Raw genomic sequence first — 13,863 nt, 5'->3', positions numbered from 1 at the left:
GGAGGCCGGGGGGACACAGGCAGTGCACCGCTCCCCCTTCCTCCATCTGGCAACCAAACTGGCAACGCAGGGAGAAACAGGCGGCCTCTCCTGGAAGACAGACAGGGAAACACTGGCTGAGGATCGGTCACAGAAAAAGGCAAGTGGATCACAGCTGACACACACACACACACACACACACACACACACACACACACACACACACACACACACACACACACACACACACACACACACACACACACATACACACACACACACACACACACACACACATGAAATGAACACTTAACACTACTTAAAAACAAGAATCTGTATCTCACATAAATCAATTATTTACATTCGGTGCCCTTTAAATCCCTATCACCACCTACATTTGTTATGATATCACTTTCTACAATATAAACCGTGAATTTCTGTCATAAACATTTATGTTAGCCTAAAAAGGTGTGTAAACGGAGTACCAACTCCTCAGATACATTAACCTCCTATTATGGTATAAAGATGGCACACAGGTTTTTGTGTAAAACTGATATATATATATATATATACTGAAATATGACCTGACAGTTTAGACATTTTATAATTTGGGCTTTTAGATTAAGTTTGAAATGATCTTTTTGAACAGGAAAATGACTCACTGGTGCAGGTGTGTCCATCTGCGCTGAGTGTGTACCCAGGGTCACAGTAACAGCGATAGCTACCGTGTGTATTCATGCAGCGCTGGGAACACGGCCTCTCCAGGAAACCACACTCATTCACATCTGGAGCCAATATGAAACATTATTCGAGCAGCAGATAGAAACCCTTGCGGTAAGCGATGCATGAGAATGGGTTAAGAAATTAGAAACATAAGACTGACAATGATTTTTTGCGTTATAGTCTACCTTCATTACACTGAGGTCCTTTATATCCTGTGGAGCATAAACACTTGTCTGGTCTCACACACTTTCCATTTACACAGGGCTTCTTGCACACAGCTGTGGAGGAGAACAGACACAACATACACCATGCTTACATCAATGCTGTACACGGTATATACGATCCATCATTAAAGTATACAATGTGTAAATTAGAGGAGCATTCTTTTATTTCACTTGTAAGTAAGAGAAAAAAGCTGTAAACACAACATTTAAATGTGTCAGGTTTTAAATTTGATGTGGTGATATTGTTAGCAAGCAGTTTCCTATTAATACATTCGGCAGATATTGAGCAACATCAGCATTTACTGTCATAAATGGCTGTTGAAAATATTTTGTAACTGCTTTTCACAAGGTCATGTTATTTCTATGTGGTTTTTTTTACAAGCTCATGGATCATCCTCATCCACAAATATAACTAGTTACTTAAATAACACACATTTAATAGAATAAAGACACTAAAGCCTTCTGAAATATGGCAAATGAGTAATGTAGCAAACCTCAAAAAGCACCTCAAAACTGTGTGTAAGTGAAACATGTGGGTACATTTACAACTTTTGTTTTTACAACTGAGGATATACTTTTTAATTAGAAACAGGTAAAATATGAGAAAAATGTAAAAAGAACTCCATGACACTTGGATTTTTTTTCCAGAGATGCCTCACTGATAACCTGTGAACTTTGAGTAATATGTCATTGTACTCGTGCTGTCACTGAATTGCAGAATGACTTACGCTCACAAATGCCGTTAACATTCCTCCATCCCAAACAACAGGAAGTAGTCTGACCATAGCTGCAGAGTCCTGGCAGCGCTCGACCCCCAGTGTGCTCCAGCGCATCCTCCCCTGACTTGTGGAGGCTGGGACAAAAGGTTATCAGATCATTAAGCATCGTCAAGCCTTCAGGGCTTCAGCACCCACACAGACTGACGCCCTGAAAGAAGGTGAACACTTCAGGATTAGAAAAGCACAGAGGGAGGCTATTCGTCTGCCCCCACTTTAGAAAGAGTTTATTGTCCCCTGGAGGAAATCTGCATTGGGCACAGTGCTAACAGCTGTTGCTGTACACAGAAAAGCATCACAATAACAACACGAAGACATCTTAAAATATTTGATATTTGACAGATAAAAATAAGAAGTGCTTGTATATTGATTTAACATAGCTCTATTGCACTATGCATGTGAGTATGCAGACAAACTTATATTTAGGTGACTGTGGCTTCGAGGGAGTGTGGTCGTCTTTCAACCAGAAGGTTGTGGGTTCGATCCCCCGCCCATGCAGGCAACATGTCGATGTATCCTTGGGCGAGATACTTAACCCTCCCGATGGCATGGCCGATGGTGTGTGAATATGTATGCATGTTAGTTCCGAGAGTAACATACACTGCTCTGTATGAATGGGTGTGAATGGGTGAACGACATGTAGTATGCAAAGCGCTTTGAGGGGTCTTAAAGACTGGATAAAGCGCTATATAAGTACAGCCCATTTACTATTTACTTTGAATAAATGTAGTTGAAGACAGCAGCCTTTAATTATACTGCAAACAAGTTGGAAACTGCTGACAGTACCCGACAGCAAATTATATGATAGGGAATACAATTGGACGACTTAAAGAAATGTTAAGACTATTGGTATGTTTATAATATTTAAAAATAAATGAGTGAGAATGAGTAACACCGTTCACAAAGGTTTAAACTAACTGTCTTACTTACATTGACCCTCATGCCAGAAATAAAGAGTATCACATGTGAAAGATTAGCAAATAATCCCCCAAAGGAAGAACAACAGAGTAATCCATCTAGTAAAGATAAACAAGAAATACTAAATAACGAAATAAAAAATCAAGAGCGGTAGAAAAGCGGTTTATTGCAAGATATGCAAAACATAACATACTGTAGCAGTGTCATGTCAACAATAATCAAATCCTGACACAAGTAGAAAGACACAAATGTAAAGGTAACTGAAACAAGTTTAAAAGTAAGGGTTAAGCATGAAATGTCACTCATTTACAATCTCCTTTTTCCGATAAAATATCTCAACCGTTTTATAGTTTTCCGTTTCCTTTGAACAGATTGACTGCAGCTGTATATTATGAAACACCTTCCTCATTCCCAAGCATTCACCAGAAAAAGAACTTTCATGCACTAATAATTTCTCCCTCATTAAAATCTGCTGTCATAAACAAAAGCGCAATAAACTACATGGCCACTAAACGAGCTTCACTCATAGCCGCTGTTAAATCTCCTCACACCCTAAGAGGCTTTTAAATGGTTAGACACAGGCCAAGTAGGTTCATTTCACATGCCCACTCACACTGTACTGGAAGAGCCCCCCCACAATCAGTGTGAAAGAGACAATCACCCCTTCTTTTTTGAAGAAGTTGACTAAATTGCACAGATTCTTGCTGTCTTAAGAGTCGAGCATCTGACTGCTCTTAGGGAAATGATGCTTTAAAGTTAAATAACTATTTACAAGTGCAACAAATTAGATAAAAAAATCAAATCTTACCTGTTATGACGACGAGCCACAGAGAGCCCAATGAAATGCAGCATCACCACAAAGACCCTCCGGCTTATTTCCATCATTTTCTTCCACCACAGTTTCTATACAGACCATTTAAGTTCATGTTAGCTACATCTATTCACGGAAACCCTCTCCAACGTGTGATGTGTGTTTGTTTGAAAGGCAATTGTAGAGGTTTCCTCAGTGCCAAAGGGCGTTTAAGTGTGTGTGTGAGTCTTTGTTCAACGAGCGGGGGGGGGGGGGTCACACGGTGTAATTCTAGGGTCCAGTGTGACAGCTCACCTGTGCAGAGGGGGGGACAGATGAAGACAGCAATGGAGAAAAACAAGAAGAGGATCACAGAGGATAATTGAGGTTCAGGAATGCAAAGAACTGAAAAGTATATTTGTTGACAAAACTCTATCCATTCAATATTCATTTGTTTTGGGATGTAAGACACGTCTTCATCATCAGATCCACAGGTATCATAATCCTGAGTACTTTTAAGACTTCTTTCATTCCTTACACTTGGCTTTTAAGTCATCAGTCATGAGTGTGAAATAATTATTTGAGTGATAAAAAGTTAACTTCCCCTTGAACCAACAGGGACAAGAAGTCTTAAAGGTGTTAGGGAAAGCAACAATTCTTAGAATCTGCATTTCACTTCAGTCTTCTTTGATTGTAGATAAACGTACAGTATGACATTATACAATGAAATAACAGAGATGAAGAATACATGTTTTCCGATAGCTGGGGACTACCATCTAAGTCTCGGAAATAACAGCCGCAGCCTCAGAGCCTTTGAAGCTTTAACTATTACCAGCACTGATCAGAGTGCAATCAGTTGTATTAAGCTCAAAGGCGGAGTACATGTCTGGATGCCTGGTGGTCTGCAAAATCACACACACACACACACACACACACACACACACACACACACACACACACACACACACACACACACACACACACACACACACACACACACACACACACACACACACACACACACACACACACACACACACACACACACAGACGGCTTGCCTTAACACTACATCTGTCTGATGAATGAACATCAGCTGTTGAATACGTTTTAAAGTCACGTGTTAACCAGCCCCCCCGAGGGCCCACACCAAACTGATTATGCCTATCTGCACCATGCCAACATTATCCTGCTCCTACAGTCAGTTTACAGCAAACCAGACTTTTCTGTTTTCAATTGACACCTCAATTTGTGTGACCTCTAAACAACAAATAGCACATATTTGGCAGTTTCCTCCAATCCCATTCAGCTAATTATGAGATTACTGTGGGTCGTTGGCCCTGGGGGGCCACCTCCGCAAAGGAGACCACGGCATAGAAAAGATTTAACTGCAAACCACAAAGTTTTTATATTCAACCCATCATACTTGTAGAGGAATGAGATTGTATGAGGTGCTGAAATGCAGGAAAGAAGGTGTGGTTAAGGGTGACTGAAAATGGTAAATTGGTGTGTATAAAAGTTTTGTCTCAATTCGTTTTTAATCTCTTTCTCTACAGCCCTCCACCCAGCCTTCCATCTTGGAGGTTTTTTTGTCAAATGTGTCACCACCACACATCAGCAAGTGAGGTAGAAAGAAACCATAAAATGGCTCTGAACGGTCTGTCTTGAATTAGTGCCAAACCTCACTCCGTATCTGTCATAAACGATACAATTAAACTTAATCCTGCCTGCCAAAAAGGAAGGGAAATGGAGAAAAAAAAGAAAGTGGCCGTCAACAGTAAAAACAGAATGATAAACGGTGTCGGTGCAAGCGCAGTGTGTGGCAAGTGCAGGGGCTGATCTGAGAGCTGTGCTGCGAAGCCTCCATCTGCCAGCATGGAATCGGTGGGAGCGGATCAAGATTTCAAGTGTGTCTGCGCCAGATCTGCAGATCCTCCTCCTCCTTTGACCACATTAGAGGTGTAACACATTGGTGGTCTTTGATTCCTCAACTTGAAAAGGGGAGCCGCACAAATAGATCAGATGTCATTAATGTAAAGCCTCTTCCCCACCCCCACCTGCTCAAAAGATATAACATATCCGTCATAAATGATGAGGTTGGAGTGAGTCCCCCGGATTCCCGGAACGTTGTAGGTGGTCAATCACACAGGCCATACAGGCAGCCCTTCTGCTCTTATTAAAATGTACTTTTTCTTATGTAATAGTGACATGTGGGGGGATTTCATGACAATTCAGATGCATTTTCTCCCGCCCACAGAGATGAAAAGACCACAAGTGCACTGGAAAGTCAAATTAAACTTAATTCAATAATTGCTGACAATCATTTTGGATTTAGTAACTGCCAATAATGGCTTCATTTGGACTGAATTGTCAAAGGTCTGCTTGAGGTTTTACAAGTGCATTTTTGCTCTTTTGGTGTTCTACTTTTTTCTGTCAAATGTCAAACTTGGAGGATTGACTTGACAAGAAATAGATGTGGAAATGATCGACATGACATGACTATGTATGTATATATTACACCTTCCGTATTGTGATCTTATCTTATCTTCTTGTAAACAAACCCTACTTGATATTATTCATAAATAAAAAGGACATTTGCAAGAACTTTATAATGATATAGTGATCTGTAATTTTGGACTTTGGCAATCCCACTGGTTTCAAAATAAAAACCAAAAATGTATGTGATTTGAAAGCTACATTTAGCATTATTATATTGACATTGAACCGGTTTATATGGCTGCTAGGGCACACCACATAAAAACACAGCTTTCCGTCACTTTATATGGACTTAAAAAAGCAAGATCATGCAAAACTGTGGGCAGCTACTTTCTTTTATTTACCTCACAGCAAGCAACATATGCTATTCTGTTACTCACGGTATGCATGATATACACACCACTCTGTATTCATGCATTCATATGCATAGTTTCATATGCACATGGCAAAGTGTAAGTACATCTGGTTCTGATAAAAACACATGTTTACAGTATGAATGTATTTATGAGTGTAAATCGAAAGCAGATTTTGGCCTTTACGTGTTTATACATGCATGTTTTTTTCTCTATTTCCCAAAGCAAGAAACATTATACACATTTAACGTTCTATTTAAGACCCCCAAAATCAATCAGCGTATAAATAACCAGGCGTATAAACTGTAGTATATTGAATAATATGTGATGAACAACTTGTTTTACTATTTAAAAATGAAGCCTCTTGTACAAAACGGTAAGTTATTATTCAATTAAACTATAAATCTCATAAAACGGGTGTATCATATATTTTTTTTCTCAGACTTTTGTGCAGAGAGCATCATCACAGAATTACCATAGTTGATTTTGGTTAAAGCTTTTTCCAGGTGACCCCCAGGATGATGGACAGTCTGGGGTCAGAGTTCGGAGAGGGTATGCAAAGGAGTCACCCAGGTGTGAGGGGTTAAAGGTGAAAGGTCAGGGCTGAGGGCAGCAGACGGGACACCTGCGAGGGCTTGATGAGGACAGCAGGGACGGCCGTGGCAGCAGGACGTGGTTACAGATTTGGGGAGAGAAACAGGGAGGAAGTCTCCCCGCATCCATCACCGTGATCACCTGGGTGCAGGCGCGGCACTTTGTAATCCTCTCTCACCCTGATCCTGTGATCTGTCCTCCTTTCATGTTTCATGTGCGGGAACATATGTACATTAACACATTAACTCTGCCTGACTGAAGACAGGCATCTCAAGAATTTAAGTTTTAATCTCTAGCATCAAGTCTTGTTTGAATCATCTCCGTTTTCAATTTTTAAATCATGCTTATGCCACTGTGATTCCACCATAACAATGCTTCAAGGAACTCCTGGAATCCAGAAAGTGATATTGAGTTACATAACAAGTGATTTGTCTCACTCATAACAGGAAACTAGAGATAACCCATGTAGAACCAAGTAGCCCATATAAATTTTATTAAGTCCCCTATAGCAAGGTCAAAACAATAAATGTATCCAACAAACAAGTGCAAGACTTGCTGCTTTCAGAAATCAACAAATATAAGGATTTTCACTGATTTATAGGATTGTAAAGTGTATGTGTTTTGGTTTGGCGAGTGGCATTTTTTTGTATTTCTGAAATTCTTAAGGCATAGTGATTTATAGATGATTGTCGTATAGAAAGACAGAACAAACATCACATTAAAATGAATCCGTAGCCTTGCCATCACAGTTTAAAACACAACATTGGAGCCTGCTAATATTACTACATTGATTGACAGATCTTCTATGACGCAGCCTTAAAACTAAATGAATGTTTTTTGATGAGTAAAAGAGTCATGCGTTCCTCAAATATATGACCTTTAATGCCTTCTTTTCTTATTTCCCTTCCTCTTTCTTCCTATCTGTTTGTGTAACAACCCATTCCTGTCACCCCTCTGCCATGCCTTTTAGGCTAAAGCTAAACTGGAAGTACAAAGTGTTCACAGAGGCAGTGCAGCCATTAGACACAGAGCTTTGGAGCGATTAGGATGCACACAGTACACCAGCAGCAACGCAGGCAGCCTCTGAACCAAGCGAGGATTAGAGCTTTGGCATTGGCAAGGCAGCGCCACAGAAAATAACACCAGAACATCGCCAAAGAAAATGATACACCATGTGTTCCTACCTCATGTGGCATTGATGAGAATGAATAGGCAATAATTCTTATTCAGTTCAATATTTCTCTGCGGAAAGGGCATGTTTACTCTGTAATCCTCCATTTCTGGAATAACACTAACTAGATTTATTTATGATTCATCTTGTAGAGTGCGCTCTGACGCAGGACTTGGAGTTATGGGGGTGCATTTGTGTGATTGTGTGTGTGGGTTTGACTGAGAGGCCATGCACTGTTTTAATTTGTTGTGGGAGCCATAAACAATCTGGCTTTTTTTGTTTACCAAGCTTTGTTTTGTCTTTTTTTTGTTTCACATTAACTGTTGATTCATTGCACAAGTTAAAAGAAGATGTCATTTTTTGTTTGACTCATTGGAAAGCTTCTCTTAATTAAGTTACAAATCTTACTAAACAAAGGGAATATTTCAACATTTTTGGTAATTAAATGTTTTGCTTCCTTGCGGACAATTTGTCCCTTGACAGTTTCTTGTGTTAGCACATTAATAATGTAGGTTCACCATTGTATTTTAGAATGCTAGCATGCTATGACTTGAACTAAAGGTCACTAAACACATGGTACAGTAGAGGCTGATGGGAGTAATATTAGTTTTACAAATAAAACCAAATATTGGCTAAAGCACATTTAAGTTTCATCATTTGCTATTATACGCTGAAGGAATAAACCAAGATAGACTGACCAAGAGTCATTTTCAGATACAGTGGGATGGTGTTCATGGATGATCTGCATGCAGAGGTGTGCATTTGTCTCCCTGCATGCACGCGTGTGTTCAGGAAATAGTGTGAACATGCTACTCCTGTGTGTGTAATTTGACTTGTGCAAGACCCCGATTCTTTGCTGTGTTTGATAAAGTGTAAGGCTCGACACAGTGCAGCCGGAAGGGCCGTGGCCAATCAGATAACAAGGCTGCATCTGGCGGAGTTCACTGGCCTGAACACACACACACACACACACACACACACACACACACACACACACACACACACACACACACACACACACACACACACACACACACACACACACACACACACACACACACACACACACGGACGGACGGACGGATGGCTGATGCAAGCTATGGCCACACTTCAGTCAGAGGAAACCACATCTTTGCAAGCACAGAAACAACAACTGTGCTTAACTTTCTTTTCCTTTCGCTGTTCCCTTTTCTCTTTCTCGTAGGGCAGTCAGTGTTTGAAGTGCAAATATGTGCAAGGGCAAGGTCATCCCAAAACTGTTCTGGGCCATTTCTCTTGTAAAGGAAAGATGCAGATTTGGCCTAGTTTGCCATTCTGCAGTGGTCAGGTGCCTGTGAACCAGCGGACACTGAGTGCCCCTTTTTTGGCTTTGCATGGTGGCTTTTGACTCTGACACACAAACACATTTTGACCCCAGTGTCAGCGCTAGTGTTAGCAGTAAAGCTGCGGCGGATGTCCCTCTGTTGACTCGGAGTGATGTAAGCTCGAGATGAGCGCTGCAGATTAAGAGTGAAGGCAAACAAAGGGTCCTGCCAAGATGAGCCACAGTGTATACAGATTAATATAACAATACAGCCACACGAGCGCTGCCGTAAACCATTTGCATAACTCTTTTTAATGTGTTTCGGAAAATGTCCTCGCTTCGCTTTGAGGGGATACCCCCACATGGAAACTTGTACCTAGGTGGTCCATTCCAGCCGACATCAGTTGTTTACCTAGCCCGTCTGAGGATCACAGAGAGGGGAAGCAGACAAAGAGCGATGTGTTGTCTTTGACAGCCACACGCACATTCATATAGATCAGCCATGATATATGCAGATTTACACATGCCCTGTAAGGACCTTCAAGCTACTGAACATACAGGAACAGAAGCACATTTCACTCAAAATGGTGGAAGAATTTTTCTGACAAAATGTGTTATAAACTGAAAAAATTCAAACGTTGACTTTAAATAAATGTATTATGTCAACAGAATCCAGATTATTGTATAAGGTTAGGTGAAAGCAATAATATTACGTTTAAATATATTAGGTTCAACTTAATATTATTGTTTCCAACTAACCTTATACAATTACAAAACACAATAGATTTAATGAAAATTATTTCAGTGTACATTTGTTTTCCTTACCACAAGTCATGCTCTATGATCTGGACATTGTACTCCCATTTACCTTTAGATAAAGCTTCAATCAAAGGAGTGAAAGAAATGTCATTTTTTTTGTTGCCTTGCAGTCTGCCATTGGACAGTCTTAAGAGTAAATTCACGTCTCAACAATTTAAGCACCAAATCAAGGTCTAGACTATTTTGGAGGATATTGCAGTAAAATGATGACATCATTCACGAAGGCTGCTCTCATAGATTGTATTTCTTAAAACGTTTTCAATTGTCTGCTGGCAAAAAGCTAGATCTGCATAAATATACAAATAAAAGTAATAAATAGGAACAGACTGTTTGAATGACATTCGACACACGCACGCACACAGACAGACATGCACTCACACACACACGCACACACTGATGTTTTCTCTCCTCCCCCTTCAATGTAGTGCGGTATCATTTATCATGGTTATATTTGGCTTCTTCTACAGTACAAGACATCACCTCATTTTTTAAACCACCACTCCTCACCCCCGTCAGTTTTACCTGTCGCCCAACACTCAGCGCTGCTCTCAGCGCTCTGTGGGGGGTTTAGCATGTGTTAACATGACAGATTGAGCCCCAGTGGGAACCTTAATTGCATCATTTCATGGATGCGAGTCAGTGCTGTGGTCCGGGAGAGTAAACAAGCTCTGAATCCAGGAGCAGTGAGGGACTGGGAGGAAATGGAGAGGGGGGGAGTGATGGAATGAAGGGATGTAGAGAGGAGTGTAAGCTAAGAGCTGGTAAAAAGGTAGAAAGAGGAAGTGCTTTGGAAAAACTGAGGTTCTCTTTTAGAGGTTCTTCAAAGAACTTTAATCAAATATGGAGCCCGTTTCATAGACATTCTGGATATTATGCCTAACAGATCAGATGACTGAGTCCTTTTGTTTCATATTATTCTTATTGTAAGAATATTTTTGCTTACAGGTTTACCTTATTATCATTATTATTATTAATACTTATTTATTTAAAATTATATACATTTTTTTTGTGTGCTTAATTTGTTTTCTTACCTGAGGTCGAGGTGGGTGGGATATTTAAAATAAAAAACTGAAAGTGAGCATTATGTTTCTGTCCCTTTCTTATTATGTAATTGTATATTTTGTACTTTTAATGCTCAATAAAAAAAAAAAAAATGTAAAAGAGGAAGTGCCTGAGGATAGAAATGGGTGTAAATAACCTAGATATTGAGATGAATTGAAGAAGTGGGAAATATGAGATAGGGGAGGTGTGAAAAAAACCTTTTTGCTAATAACAAAAACCACCAAAAAGCAACAGACTTGCATAAAACCACCCAAACCTCCTCCAAGGTGGTCGTGGAGTTAGGTTTGTTTTGTTATGTGATAAGCTGAGAGTTAAGTGAGGCAGAAAGAAAAGGCAGCAGCGGCAGGCTGGTCGGAAAGTGTGTCTTCATTAGTAAGTGATCAGGGCTGGGGAATATGAGATTTCAGCTGCCTCAGTCGTGCGTTTCAGCAGCAGTACTCCCTGAGTCAGAGTAAACACATGAGGTCACAGAATACACTAGGCAATTAGGGGTGTGACAAAGCCAGATATACATCCAGGGGGTTGACATGCACACACATGTACACAAGCAGGTACAGGCCCACTTAAAAACATGCACCACACATGTTTACACAGTCCAGATCCAATACTCTCACATGAATCAATATGTTGGAATCTGGAGTGGTTACAATTTATATTCAAAATCACAGCAAAGCAGGGCCAATACGGACAAACACAGATGTTAATGCACAACATTAATCAATGCTTCTCTCCCAGCTTCCCTGACAAGACATCATGACTTCATGTTGAAACGTGACATCTGCTAAATGTACAACACACGCTGTACATTTAACAGGGATACTGTGGGACGGTGGAGAAGAGGTAACGTGCCGTTAGATCACAGTGGAAACAGTTATTCATGGTGAGTCAAACAAGACCTGAAGGGATGTCACAATCATGGTGAGTGTCGGGAGACGTTTCCAGAAAAGTGTCATGGGTGGACATGGGTGGTATCAGAAAAATCAGATGTTGGAGTCAGAATAATGGATTATGCTGAGGAGCGCCAGACATCAGGGGGGAATTAGCTAAAAAGCCTTGAGTTAGTGTGTTTAGGTAGTTACAGGAAAAAACCTTGAATCGTGGTGGTCTGCGTTTAAATCATTTTTGTTTTACCAGTTTTTTAAAGGAACCAGACTTTTTTCTGCAAAATGATTTATATTATACATTAATAAACCTTTGAAAAGGCCTTTAAGCAATAAAGTCATTAAAACACATATTTCACAGCGATTCCAGACCTTTCGAGTTTCCATGTACAACTGTGTAATATTATTTATGGATTTTCCACTGCGTAAGTAACCATGCTATACATTGGAACTGTGTTATGTTTTACCTCCACGTGCACATGAAGTTTAGTCTTGTGAAACCTCACCGGCACCTAACTATTCACTTAATGCTTATTTTTAGAGAATGTTGTTGAATTTACAGTCTTCACTATACACCTGGATCGGTTGCCATGGAGAAAAAGTTGTTAAAACTGACATGAACTCAGCACTGAGCAAGGTATAGAGAAAAAGATTGGGAATGACCTTACAAGTTTGCAAAAGTAATGGGATTATGTAATAAAAGATCATTTTTAAATCTGTAGAGATATTTCGTGAAGCCACACATTTTACTAAGCTATTGAATCTTAAAATAAGCTCTCAAAGTTTGAAGTACGTGTCAGTAAAGACATCTTTAAAATGTAGGCAACTTATTTTTAGTTTTGGCCATATGATTGGTGATGGACATATTACAAATGTCTATCACATTTGTCAGATGACCTTTCGTGAGTATAATGTTTTCCTCTAAAACATTCTTTCAATCCCGCCTCAAAACCCATCTTTTCAACTCTGTCTACCCATAAGCCCCCCCCCTCTCAATCAACTTCCTCTTGACTGCCTTTTTATTTATTTTTATTTTACTATACTTACTTGTTTGCCTGTCCTTGTTTGTCTACCCTCCCTCATACTGTAAAGCGTCTTTGAGTTGTGAAAAGCGCTATATAAATAAAATGCATTATTATTATTATTATTATTAAATACAAAGTTAGGTGACTCACACTTGTAGCATTTCAAACATTCAAAGGAAAATCTCCTGTTAGTTTCATCTGTGGAAAGATAAATGAATATATTAAGAAATATCTCTTTTAGTGATCCAAATCTCAAAGTAAAACCCAAAATATGCACAAAAATATAAGGCTAGTTAACTCTAGACTCCTATGGTACCCCAAAACCCTTAGCGTTAGAGTAAGAAAACTGGTGAAATGTACTTTGAGGATATTTAGCCAGATTTTGTTTCCAATTTTAACCAAATGAGGAAGGGGGGGGGGGGGGGGGGGGAGGATACTTGGATAACCAGCAGATCGTACTACACATCTACTTAGATACATTCTCGAAAACTAAGCCTCGCTGTAGTTCAGGCAGACATTGAATAGTCACATGTGTTTCACCTTACGCGTGCCATCAATCCCTGCTGTACACCATGCATTCATTAGTTTGGAGTAGTTTAATACTTGTTTATTGGTAATACAGACACCTGTTTGCAAAGACGATCGGTTCATCTGACTAATTTGCCTCCCATGGCTCTATAGTTTCGGCTTTAGTTATTTTTTGATTTATCCTGAGGTCACCCTTTGTTTATATCAATTCATTATTTCCATG

This window comes from Notothenia rossii (assembly GCF_949606895.1).
Source record: "Notothenia rossii genome assembly, chromosome: 1".
Taxonomy (NCBI): domain Eukaryota; kingdom Metazoa; phylum Chordata; class Actinopteri; order Perciformes; family Nototheniidae; genus Notothenia; species Notothenia rossii.
This window is presented reverse-complemented; position numbering follows the sequence as displayed.